The following is a 12,309-nucleotide window of genomic DNA, read 5'->3' as shown; positions in this document are numbered from 1 at the left end:
TGCATTGGTGAGAGCCCGTTTGATCTCTTCAAAGACCCCTTGCTGTCCTTGATCCCATAACAGAGGTTCCCGCTCTTCCCCTCATCAAGGGGTTTGCCAAGACCTAAAAAGAAGTTAAGTCTCCAGATTCTACAGAAACCAGGGCCCCAAGAAACTACTGAACCTGATGTCAGGTAGATGGGCCTGGGATCAAACAAACAGCCTCTTTTCTCTCCAGGCCAAGTTGGCATTGCCCCTAGGAGAGGTGGAAGCCAAATTACTTGACTTTCTTTTGACATATTTGGGCCTTTTTTCCCTTGAAACCTTATAGTCAGTTTCCCAAAGGAGGGTAAGGAGCCGGTGAGTTCCTTTCATGAAATCCTCCTGAGACCTTCCAGCCAGTAGTAATCATCTACATACTGAAGCAAGACACAGCTATGTTGATCCATTGGTAAGGCTCTTGGGTTTGAGGCTAATGCAGTGCCAAAAATTGTTGGGGAGTTTTTCAACCCTTGAGGCAATCTGGCCCAAGTCAACTAGTCCTTGTCACCATTTTCAGGATTCTCCCACTGAAAAACGAAGATCAGTTCACTCCAGGGGGCCAGGTGGATACAGAAGAAAACATCCTTGAGATTTAGTCATGTGGAAAAGGCAGCTTTGGCATGGATAAGACCCAAGAAAGTGTATGGGTTTGGAACAACTGGGTATAGGGTGATAGCAACCTTGTTTACTACGTGCAGGTCTTGGACTGGCTGATAGTCATTGGTGCCTGGATTCTGGACTGGTAGGAGAGACATGTTCCAAGATGACCAACAGAGTTGGAGGATCCCGTGTTTTAGATGTCTTTCCAGGTACTTCTGTATCCCCATCTTTGCCTTACGAGGGATGAAACATTGTTTTTTGCAGATGGGCTCTCCCCCTGGCTTTGTTTCTACAATTACTGGAGGTATGTTCCAGGCCAGTCTTGGTGGGTTGTCCTCACCTCACACCTCGGTACTCTGAAGGGCAGTTCAGGTCCCTGTTGTGGCTCCTCCGTGAGACTGTAGAGGCACCATTCTTCCCCTTGGGGAATTATGAGAGTCATAATCTTTGCTTCTGATTTCTGTAGGGTCAGAGCAGCTTGTCCATGGGAGTTACAAGTTATCTGATCCTGCAGGTCCTGACCCATTAAAGTCACAGGGCAGGCAGAGAGGTACAGGAATTCATGGATGACTTCATGGTCACCTAAATTGCATCTCCAAGGCAGCAGGAAGTAACTGTGTGTCAAATTGCCTATGGTCCCCACAATGGTGATTTGTCTCTGTGAGAGGGAGCCCATGGGTTGGGTCACCACCGAGGGTTCCACCCCAGTATCTACCATAAAGTCAATGGGTAGGCCCCTCACATTCATTAGGACCATAGGCTCTTGGGGGCCTAATGAAATAGAGCCTGGTATGTTCTAGGCCTCCTCAAAGTCCTCCATGGCAGTTAGCCCCACAAAGTCATCTTCAGGGGCCCCATGAGTCCATAATGCTGGTTGGTACTGGCCCTGGACCACATAGACTCTTTCTTTCTGCTTAGGGCCCTGCTGAGGATTCCCCAGCCATAGGGGACACTCATGTTTCTAATGGCTCTCCTGATGACAGTAAGCACATTGGTTCCACCCTAACTTTGGTCCTGGGTGAGACTCTCGTCCTCTCTGTCCCCCTTTTCAGCCCCAGCCCATCCCTGTGGGGCACTTTTTAGGAGCATTCTGACCACTCCACCAAGGCAGTAGCTAACACATCTTCCTTTTTCTGAATCTCCTGGCATTCCTTCCTCCACGCCACCTAGTCACGGTTGACAAACACCTGAGTTGGTACTTGAAGCAGCTGACTGGCATTTGTGTCGGCAAAACCCTCTAGCTTTTGCAGCTTGTGCAAGATGTCCCCTTAGGCCTGACCTACAAAAGCCGCATTGGCCATCTGCGGGTTAATGGGCACCTCTGGATCAAAAGGAGTGTGGAGAAGAAATGCCTCACATGGTCTCTCATAGAACTGGCTGGGGCCCTCCATGCGTCCCTGGAATACTTCTATGTTTTACTCATATTTATGGCCTTTCTTCCCCCCTTCCTTCATGCCATTTAGAAGGGCTCCTAGATACTGGTCAGTCCTCACAAGCCCTTCATCTACACTTGGGTCCTATCTACATTTGGGTCCCATTTGGTGTCCTCCCCAGGGAAGTGAGCCTGAGCAGAAGCCTGGGTGTCTAGTATCCCAGCCGGGGCATTCTCCTCTAACCATTTAAAAAAAAAATTTTTTTTTTAATGTTTATTTATTTTTGAGACAGAAAGAGACAGAGCATGAACAGGGGAGGGTCAGAGAGAGGGAGACACAGAATCCGAAACAGGCTCCAGCTCTGAGCTGTTAGCACAGAGCCCGACACAGGGCTCAAACTCACGGACTGCGAGATCATGACCTGAGCCGAAGTCGGCCGCTTAACCGACTGAGCCAGCCAGGCGCCCCCTCCTCTAACCATTTTAGAGCCCCTGGGTGATTTGGCAATACTCCTCTGTGTCGAAGATGTTCAGGAGGAGTTGGTGGCAGCCCATCCAGGTAGGTTTATGGGTTTGAACTCTGGACTGCATTAGTTCAATCATAGCCTGGGGCTTCTCCATAAAGGAGGGAGTGTGGTGCTTCAAATTTAGGAGGTCTGTAGCAGCAAAGGGTTGGTACACAAAAACACAGTGGCCTCCTCAGATCTGGCCTACCTGATCATGAAAGATGGGTCCCCTAGTTTCCCTCAGTGACATCTGTAGGGCTCCCTAGTGTTGCTGCAGGGAGGGACTGTCTTCACTGGCTTGATGTTCTAGTCGCCTTCCAGGAGAGGTGTATTGGGTTAGGACCAGTGGTCTGGTCACATCCAGAGAGGCCAGTGGTGCTAAAGGTGGTGAGGCACTGGGACTAGGGGCAGGCTCTAGTGTGGGCAGCATTGGAGTAAGCTGTGGCGTCTTTTTATGTCATATCACATTGTCATTGACTATCCTGCCACCTTCCTTGACTTTTAAGGACATTTGTGATTACAGCTGGTTAACACCCTTAATTCCATCTGTAACCTAATTCTACCTTGCCATCTAATACAGCATATTTATAGGTTCTAGAGATTAAAATGTGGACATCTTTGGAAGAGGGGGCATTATTTGCCTACCACACCCACTAAAGTTTTAAAAACCCCAATAACTGAGTTACACGGGAAGTCAATGATCTTGTACTCAGCACCTTGCCCAAGTGTCACTGAACCACATTTGGAGATGAGGCACAGGACATACAGAATCATGTTATTAAGTTTCTTCTTTCTAGGTAAATGTATAAAGACAGAAAGCAGACTGAAGCTGTCTAGTACCAAAGTTGGGAGTGAGGGTTAACTGTAAATGGGCATGAGAGAATTTTTTGGGAGGGATGATGGAAATGTTTTAAAATAGTATTGGGGTGGTGACTGAATAACTCTATAAACTTAACAAAAACATTGAATTGTAAATTTTATAGTATATAAATGATACCTCAATAAGGTTATACAAATTTTCACTTTGCCTTCATACACATAAATTTTATTAAAATTGTAACAATATCACTTGTGAAATTTATTTCAGTATTTGAAGAGCATGAAATGGAGACTGTTTAAATGTGCACATTCCTTTTATTTTTGCAAAAAATACTCTATCTTCCCTCAGACTTAAATGTTAATGACACAAATAGTGAGACATTGATATTTGAAGAATTTATAAATGTTTTCCATGATTTAAGGAAAATCTTACAGGTCTCTTCGATGGCAGAATACAGGTCTTGAGAAAATGGTGTGAAACAGCAGCTCTTTGGGGAGCACCGAGGGATATCACCTTGCTATCATCCTTCAAGAGGCCTTACTGACTGTTCCGTGGTGCAAGGAATCACATGAGCCACAGACCCTTCTGTTTGCACTAGGTGAGTGGGTCTTCCCAAAGTCACAAGACTAGCAGAGTGGAGGGGCAACCGTTCATTACTAAGTTTCCTAAACATGATCAGAAATGGCACCAAACTTAAGCCCTTTCCCTTTTTCCCTGTCACTTCCACCCCATTTCATATTCAAGATAAGCTGGTCAGTGGAGTCAGTGGAGAGGGCAGGACTCCCACGCCCTCCTCCCCAACACCATCCTAACCACGGGCTGGGTCCCAGCAGAGAATCAGGGAAGAGCCTTCCCACATGCTGTTCTGTGTGCCTGGAATACATACTCCAACCTCTCTTGTCTGGCTCATTCATATATTTCCACTTTGTGCTAAAATTCAGTTATTCACCTGTTGCTCTGTCATTACATCTGTCACATGTTATAATTATGTATTTCTTTATCTGATTAGATTTATTGTCTACATTCCTCACCTGCTTGGAACTGCAGGAAGAACCCTGGAGGAGGACAAGAGATTGCCATGTGGAGCCAAGTAACCCTGAGGTGGCCCATCAGAAACAACCCTGCACTAAGAATATAAATAACCAAAACCCAGCAACCTTACCCTGACCAACCATTCATTTATTATTGAACAGGTAGTTGTTGAATATAAACATTGTTACAGGCATTTAGGGAACAACGTTAAGTAAGATAAACAAGAGTCCTGCTTCATGTAATTCCCACTAGAGTGGGGGGAGGAGAGGTAAACAAGTAAGCTGATTTCAGAGAGTAAGTGCTATGAAGAAGGTAAAGCAGAATTAGAGAGACATAGTGAACAAAATCGGGACAGAAGTATTCTATTTCAAGCAAGTTAATGAGGAAAGGTCTTTAGAGGAATCAACTTTTGAGGAGAACCTTGGAAGATAAAAAGGAACAATACCTCTGTAGAATGATAAATCTATTTTGTGACAATACCCAGAGGAATAGCTAAAGGATACTGAAAAAGGAAAAAAAAAATGTGGGGATGAGGTTACCGAGGCAGCTGCAAGAAAGCTCATGTAAGATCTTGTAGGTCTGGAAATGGAGTTTACACTGTGTATCAATATGAGGAGAAGCCATTACAATGTTTTGATTGAGAGAATGACGTGCTCCAATGTGCATTTGAAAAAGATAATTTGAGTTGCTGTGTGTAGAAAAGGCTGTTAACAGTAGGATGAAAGCAGCATGAACAGTCAGAGGCTAGTGCAGTGATGATGGCCTGGACCAGCAGAGTGACAGCAGTAAAGAAGAGAGAGATGCCTCATACATTGTAACTAAACCTTCCTGAAAGCGTGGGTTTAGGAAGTAGAAGAAAAAGGGAAGTTAAGGCCAAATCCTAGAATATTGGCAGAAGCAAATGGATGAATTGAATACAGTGTATTTAGATGGGAAATTTAGAAGAGGGGAAGATTTTTCTTTTGAGGAGTAATACCAAGAGTTACCTTTGACATACTGAGACACCAATTAGATTTCTAAGAAAGGTGTCAAATAGACAACTGAAAATACTTATTTGGAGAGCATATATTTGGCTAGAAACCAATTTGGAGGTAATCAGTACATGGTATATTAAGACATGAAGCTAAATGAGATCCCTCTAGGTAAGGACAGGTAGGCTCTGAGAATCTTAAATATTTCAAGGTTAGAAAGAGGATATGGGTACAGAAAATAAGACCAATATGCAATGGCTCATGCAATGGGAAGAAAACTTAGAGACTGTGGTAAATCTGAATCCATGTAAAGAAAACATTTCAAGGAGAAGATCAATTGATAAGAGAGGCCAAGTAAGATGAGAACACAGACGTAATAACTGGATTTAACAATAGAAAATTGGTCACTTTAATAAGACTAGTTTTGGTGGAGTGACAAAGATAAAAATACGATTATGCAAAGTAAGCTAGAAGAAACTGGATATATAAACAAATATTTCAAGTTTTCCTGTAAAGGGGAACTGAGACACATATTAGCCTTGAGAGTGGGGTGAGTTAAATGAAACATGTTTAAGATGAATAATATAAAAAGTTAAACATTTTGGTGTATATTATCCAGTGAAGAGGGGAAAATGTGAATTGAAAGAGAGAAGAAATAATGGCAAAAGGAACACTTTTGAGTAGTATGTATGCCACGCAGCTAACTTCTGTCACCATGCAGATAGTTAGCAGGATGGAGAAATTCTTTTTATTGCTTGTATTTGTTTGGTGAAATAAAAATTTGCCACTGGGAAGAAGTGGAGGAAAAGATGGTTTGAGAAATCAGAATGAGATATGACACAATTGTCTCCAAGTGTGAAAAAGAACATTACAAGGGAAAAGTGTTAGGCTGGACAGATATTCCTGAAGGATGTCTGGATCACTGTGATGTTAAATCTAAGGTAAGAGTGAATTACGTCCTTTTAGCTTCCACATAAGTGAAAATGTGGAGTATTAAGAAATTTGGGTATAACTACAGTTCTGGAATCGAAATTTGAGTGTGTTAATCACACTCTCTTAATGAGAGAAAGAACTCAGATAGGTGAGGGTGTAGGTGTTAGAGTGACTGATGTACTGGCTCATAAATTAAAGAAGAGTGAGGAAGGATAGGAGAACTGGACTGGGCATAAAATGAAAGCCATTGGGTCAATGGATACTAGATCTTGACAAGATCATATCTGCTAGTGTTCATGCTGGAATAAGTGAACTAGAGAAACAGGATATGGTGTTTGAAGCTAAGATTTCAGAGACAGATATTGAAAATGATAAGATCTAAGATATGAGTGTGGGAGTGACAGAATAAGGTGGAAGCAAATGAAAGTTTTACTGAACAATGAGGAAGAGTCCAAAGACCAGACAGACAATTGATATGGATGTCAAAGTGTGTTCATACAGAAGAGAAGAGAAGAGAAGAGAAGAGAAGAGAAGAGAAGAGAAGAGAAGGGAAGGGAAGGGAAGGGAAGGGAAGGGAAGAGGAGAGGAGAGGAGAGGGAAGAGAGAAGAGAGAAGAGAGAAGAGAGAAGAGAAGGGAAGGGAAGGGAAGGGAAGGGAAGGGAAGGGAAGGGAAGGGAAGAGAAGGGAAGGGAAGGGAAGGAAAGGGAAGACAAGAGAAGGGAAGGGAAGGGAAGGGAGGAGAGGAGAGGGGAGGGGAGGGGAGGGGAGGGGAGGAGAGGAGAGGAGAGGAGAGGAGAGGAGAGGAGAGGAGAGAAGAGAAGAGAAGAGAAGAGAAGAGAAGAGAAGAGAAGAGAAGAGGAGGAGGATAAGAAGACCTCAAGCAAGAAGCTATAATTTCCAGTGAAGATGGGTGTGTCTACAAGATTGGTGGTGACCAAGCCTAAACTGTATAAGGTACATGACTTTAAGGGGTGGGGATTTTTTAATGAAGAAAAAAAAAGTCAGAAAGAGGTAATTATCAGTATCAAGTCCATCTTTAGGACATGTCACAGACAGAATGTGGGAGAAAAAAATACAATCCCCACCTGAAAGAGCTGTCTTAGAGAAAAATGATTCAATTTGCAGGGCAGAATTTAAAAGTATAGTCTTGGGGAGCCTGGGTGGCGCAGTCGGTTAAACGTCCGACTTCAGCCAGGTCACAATCTCGCGGTCCGTGAGTCTGAGTCCCGCGTCGGGCTCTGGGCTGATGGCTCAGAGCCTGGAGCCTGTTTCTGATTCTGTGTCTCCCTCTCTCTCTGCCCCTCCCCCGTTCATGCTCTGTTTCTCTCTGTCCCAGAAATAAATAAACGTTGAAAAAAAAAATTTAAAAATATAGTCTTTTGTTAATGATAGTTTGTCATTGAAGCCTGTGGAATAAAAGGGAGGAGACAGAAAATGAGTTAGGCCAGGGAATCTCAATAAATATTTTTTTTAAAAGTAATTGAGTAACTTTATATCACAAGGTGAAATATTATATGTTGGTAAAATTATAATTAATGAAAAGTAAGTGGCACCATGGAAATGTGCTCTTGATATAGTATTACAGAAGATATAGCAGTATACAAAATTGTGTGTTTATATGTGTGTGTATATGTATGTGTGTATGTGTGTGTTTAATGTGGGAAATATTCTCCTGTGTACAGAAAATCTTTTAAATTTTTTTTTTCAGCGTTTATTTATTTTTGGGACAGAGAGAGACAGAGCATGAACGGGGGAGGGGCAGAGAGAGAGGGAGACACAGAATCGGAAACAGGCTCCAGGCTCTGAGCCATCAGCCCAGAGCCTGACGCGGGGCTCGAACTCCCAGACTGAGAGATCGTGACCTGGGTGAAGTCGGACGCTTAACCGACTGCGCCACCCAGGCGCCCCCAGAAAATCTTTTAGAGAAAGCACACATTGAAAATAGTCATGTTAAGTTGTGGAATTATTGAACTTTTCCTTTATTTTTATTCAGCAAAATCTAAGGGCAATATTATATCTTCAAATAATTGTCCCCACCCTGTTAAATATCTTAAGTGTGAACAACTGTCTTAAAGACTACATACTCCCCAAATAGTAATACTTGCTTTTTATAACACAGACACAAAATGAGGGAAATTGACAGTTCCCACTATTACAGTGATAAAAACTTAACCATATGTTCTGTTTATTCTTTAAAAGAACAGTGAACTCTTACTATTAACAGAATAGAAATAGGAACAAGGGGAGAGGACATCTTCAAACTATAAGAAATTGTGCCTAAAATAAATCACCTAACTCTAGTTTTCTTTGCCATTTTTCCCAGCTCATGATGACTTACAATTCTTAAAACTGTCAGCTTATAGTTGTCTCCCCTCTAAAACTGAGCAGGAACTTCTACTCATAATATTTCAGAAATATAATATAAACCAATTTAAAAAATTAAATTATCAGCATTAATTATGAATCATGATTGTTACCATATTGACAGCATCAGGAAAATTCCCTTGTTTCTAGGACTTGTTTTGTTTATTGTGATTATTTAGTTTTGCTTGCTTCAAAAAGTACAGAAATGTAAATATAAAAAATTGACTTTATAGAGAAAAAATTTAGTTCCACCCAAAAACTTCTAAAAGTTTCACTTCAACATGTATTGTACTTTAAATTCATTGCTTGTTTGCAATTAAAAAGTTACATGTGAACTAAATTGAAAGTAACTTTGCAAGTGTTGTTGAAGGTGAGGGTTAGAGTTCCTGTGAACACAATCTCTGAGACTTCATATCCTAGACCAGATTAATGAAGAAAAACCACAGGTTTCAAAATCTATCAATTTGATATATTTATGACATCAAACTCATTTAGCAATACTTGTCTAACACATTCTCATTTTATGGGCCAAAATTATTAATTGGCTATTGTCCGAAGTAATGAATCCTTTAAAGATTTTATTATTTGTGACACTGGCATAGCACAAAATTCATGCAAAGGCCAACACACATTCAAGTACAGTGTCAGAAACAAGGGATGCCTTGGTATATACTAGAACAGTAAAATGAGATAACTGAAGTCTGTCTGTATAGAGCACCAGATGTGGATTAAGTGCAAACTGTAAGAAATGCTTTGCATTATCCATATTCATGTAAAGTAATTAGATATTTGAAATCATCACACAACTGAAATTGTTTTTAAAATTATGCAAGTGGTTAACAAAGTTTAGATTTCAAGTTTTGTTCAGGCTTTTAGTGATGTACTAAGAAGTTTGAACCTCATTTCATCCTGCATTTTTTTGTTTGTTACAAGTTTTTATTTAAATTCTAGTCCGTTAACATATAATGTAAAAGAAAACATAATGTAATATTGGTTTCAGGAGTAGAATTTAGTGATTCATCACTTAACATATAACACCCAGAGCTCATCACAACTGGTACCCTCCTTAATGCCCATCACCCATCTAGCCAGTCCCCCCCTTCATCAAATCTTAGTTTGTTCTCTATATTTGAGTCTCTTATGGTTTGCCTCCCTCTCTGTTTTTATCTTATTTTATTTTTCCTTCCATTCCCCTATGTTCACCTGTTTAGTTTCTTAAATTCCACATATGAGTGAAATCATATGATATTTTTCTTTCTCTGATTAACTTATTTTGCTTAGCATAATACACTGTAGTTTCATGTACGTTGTTGCAAATGGCAAGATTTCATCCTTTCTGGTGACTGAGTAATATCCCGTTGTATATATAGGGTAGGGTAGTTCTGTTGGAGGGTAGTTCAATTTTAACTTTTTTTTTTTCCAGAGTGTCTGTACCAGTTTGCATTCTGACCAACAATGCAAAAGTGTTCCTCTTTGCATCTGTTGTTTCCTGAGTTGTTAATTTTTGCCATTTGATAGGGGTGAGGTGGGATCTCATTGTGGTTTTCATATTTATTTCCCTGATGATGAGTGATGTAGAGCTTCTTTTCACATGTCTGTTAGCCATCTGAAAGTCTTCTTTGGAAGCGTCTCGTCTATCCCTATCTTTTGCTCATTTCTTCACTGAATAATTTTTTGGGTGTTGAGTTTGATAAGTTCTTTATAGATTTTGGATACTAACCCTTTATCTGATATGTCATTTGAAAATATCTTCTCCCATTCCATTGGTTGACTTTTAGTTTTCTTGACTGTTTCCTTCACTGTGCAGATCTGCTTTTTATCTTGATGAGGTCCCAATAGTTCATTCTTGCTTTTGTTTCCCTTGCCTCCAGAAACATATCAAGTAAGAACTTGCTGTGGCCAAGGTCAAAGAGGTTGCTGCCTATGTTCTCCTCTAGGATTTTGACAGTTTCCTGTCTCACATTTAGATCTTTCATCCATTTTGAGTTTATCTTTTTGTATGGTGTGAGAAAGTGGTTTAGTTTCATTCCTCTGCATGTCACCATCCAGTTTTCCCAATATCATTTGTAGAAGAGACTGCCTTTTTAAAATTTTTTTATTTTTTAATTTTTATTTTTTTAATACATGAAATTTATTGTCAAATTGGTTTCCATACAACACCCAGTGCTCATTCCAAAAGATGCCCTCTTCAATGCCCATCACCTACTCTCCCCTCCCTCCCACCCCCCATCAACCCTCAGTTTGTTCTCAGTTTTTAAGAGTCTCTTATGCTTTGGCTCTCTCCCACTCTAACCTCTTTTTTTTTTTCCTTCCCCTCCCCATGGGTTTCTGTTAAGTTTCTCAGGATCCACATAAGAGTGAAAATATATGGTATCTGTCTTTCTCTGTATGGTTTTTGGATATTCTTTCCTGGTTTGTCAAAGATTAGTCGACTATAAGTTGTGGGTCCATTTCTTGGTTTCCCATTCTGTTCTGTTGATCTATGTGTCAGTTTTTGTGCCAGTACCATGCTGTCTTGATGATTACAGCTTTGTAATATACCTTGAAGTCTAGAATTGTTATGCCTCCAGGTTTGCTTTTCTTTTTCAAGATTGCTGTGGCTATTTGGCATGTTTTCTAGTTCCATATAAATTTTAGGCTTGTTTTTTCTAGCTCTGTGAAAAATTCTGTTGGTATTTTGACAGGGATTCCATTAAATGTGTAAATTGCTTTGGGTAGTATAGACATTTTAATAGTATTTGTTCTTCCAATCCATGAGCATGTAATGTTTTCCATTTCTTTGTATCTTCTTCGATTTCTTTTGTAAGCTTTCTATAGTTTCCAGTGTATAGATCTTTTACCTCTTTGGTTAGGTTTATACCGAGGTATCTTACGGTTTTTGGTGCAATTGTAAATGGGATTGGTTCCTTGACTTCTCTTTGTCCTGCTTCATTACTGGTGTATAGAAATGCAACAAATTTCTGCCTTTTGACTTTGTATCCTAGGATTTTGTTGAATTCCTGTATCAGTACAAGCAATTTTTTTTTTTTGGTGGAGTCTTTGGGTTTTCTATGGAGTATCAGGTTGTATGTGAATAGTAAGTTTGACTTCTTCCTTGTTGATTTGATGACTTCTTGCTTTTTTCAAAATTTTTTAATGTTTATTAATTTTCAGAAGAGAGACAGAATGTGAGTGGTGGAGTGGCAGAAAGAGAGGGAGACACAGAATCCGAAGAAGGCTCCAGGCTCTGAGCTGTCAGCACAGAGCCTGATGTGGGGCTCGAACTTACAAACCATGAGATCATGACCTGAGCTGGTGTCAGCTGCTTAACCAACTGACCACCCAGGTGTCCCTGGGTGACTTTTATTTCTTTTTGTTTTCTGATTGTGGATGCTAGGACTTCCAGCACTATGTTAAATTACAATGGTAAGACAGAGAATGAACATCTCTGTCTTATTCCTGACAGGAGTGGAAAAGCTTTGTTTTTCCCCTTTAAGGATGATATTAACTGTGGGTTTGTTTTTTTTTTTTTAATATTGCCTTTATAATGTTGTCGTATGTCCTCTTTATCCTTACTTTGTTAAGGGTTTTTTTTTTTTTTTATCAAGAATGGACACTGTATTTTGTCAAATGGCTTTTCTGCTTCTATTGAGAGGATCATATTTTCTTATCCTTTCTTTTATTAATTTGGTGTATCACACTGATTGAATT

Source organism: Leopardus geoffroyi, chromosome D2, assembly GCF_018350155.1.
Source record: "Leopardus geoffroyi isolate Oge1 chromosome D2, O.geoffroyi_Oge1_pat1.0, whole genome shotgun sequence".
NCBI classification, from domain to species: domain Eukaryota; kingdom Metazoa; phylum Chordata; class Mammalia; order Carnivora; family Felidae; genus Leopardus; species Leopardus geoffroyi.
The sequence above is the reverse complement of the archived record's forward strand: the minus strand, read 5'-3'. Positions refer to the sequence as shown.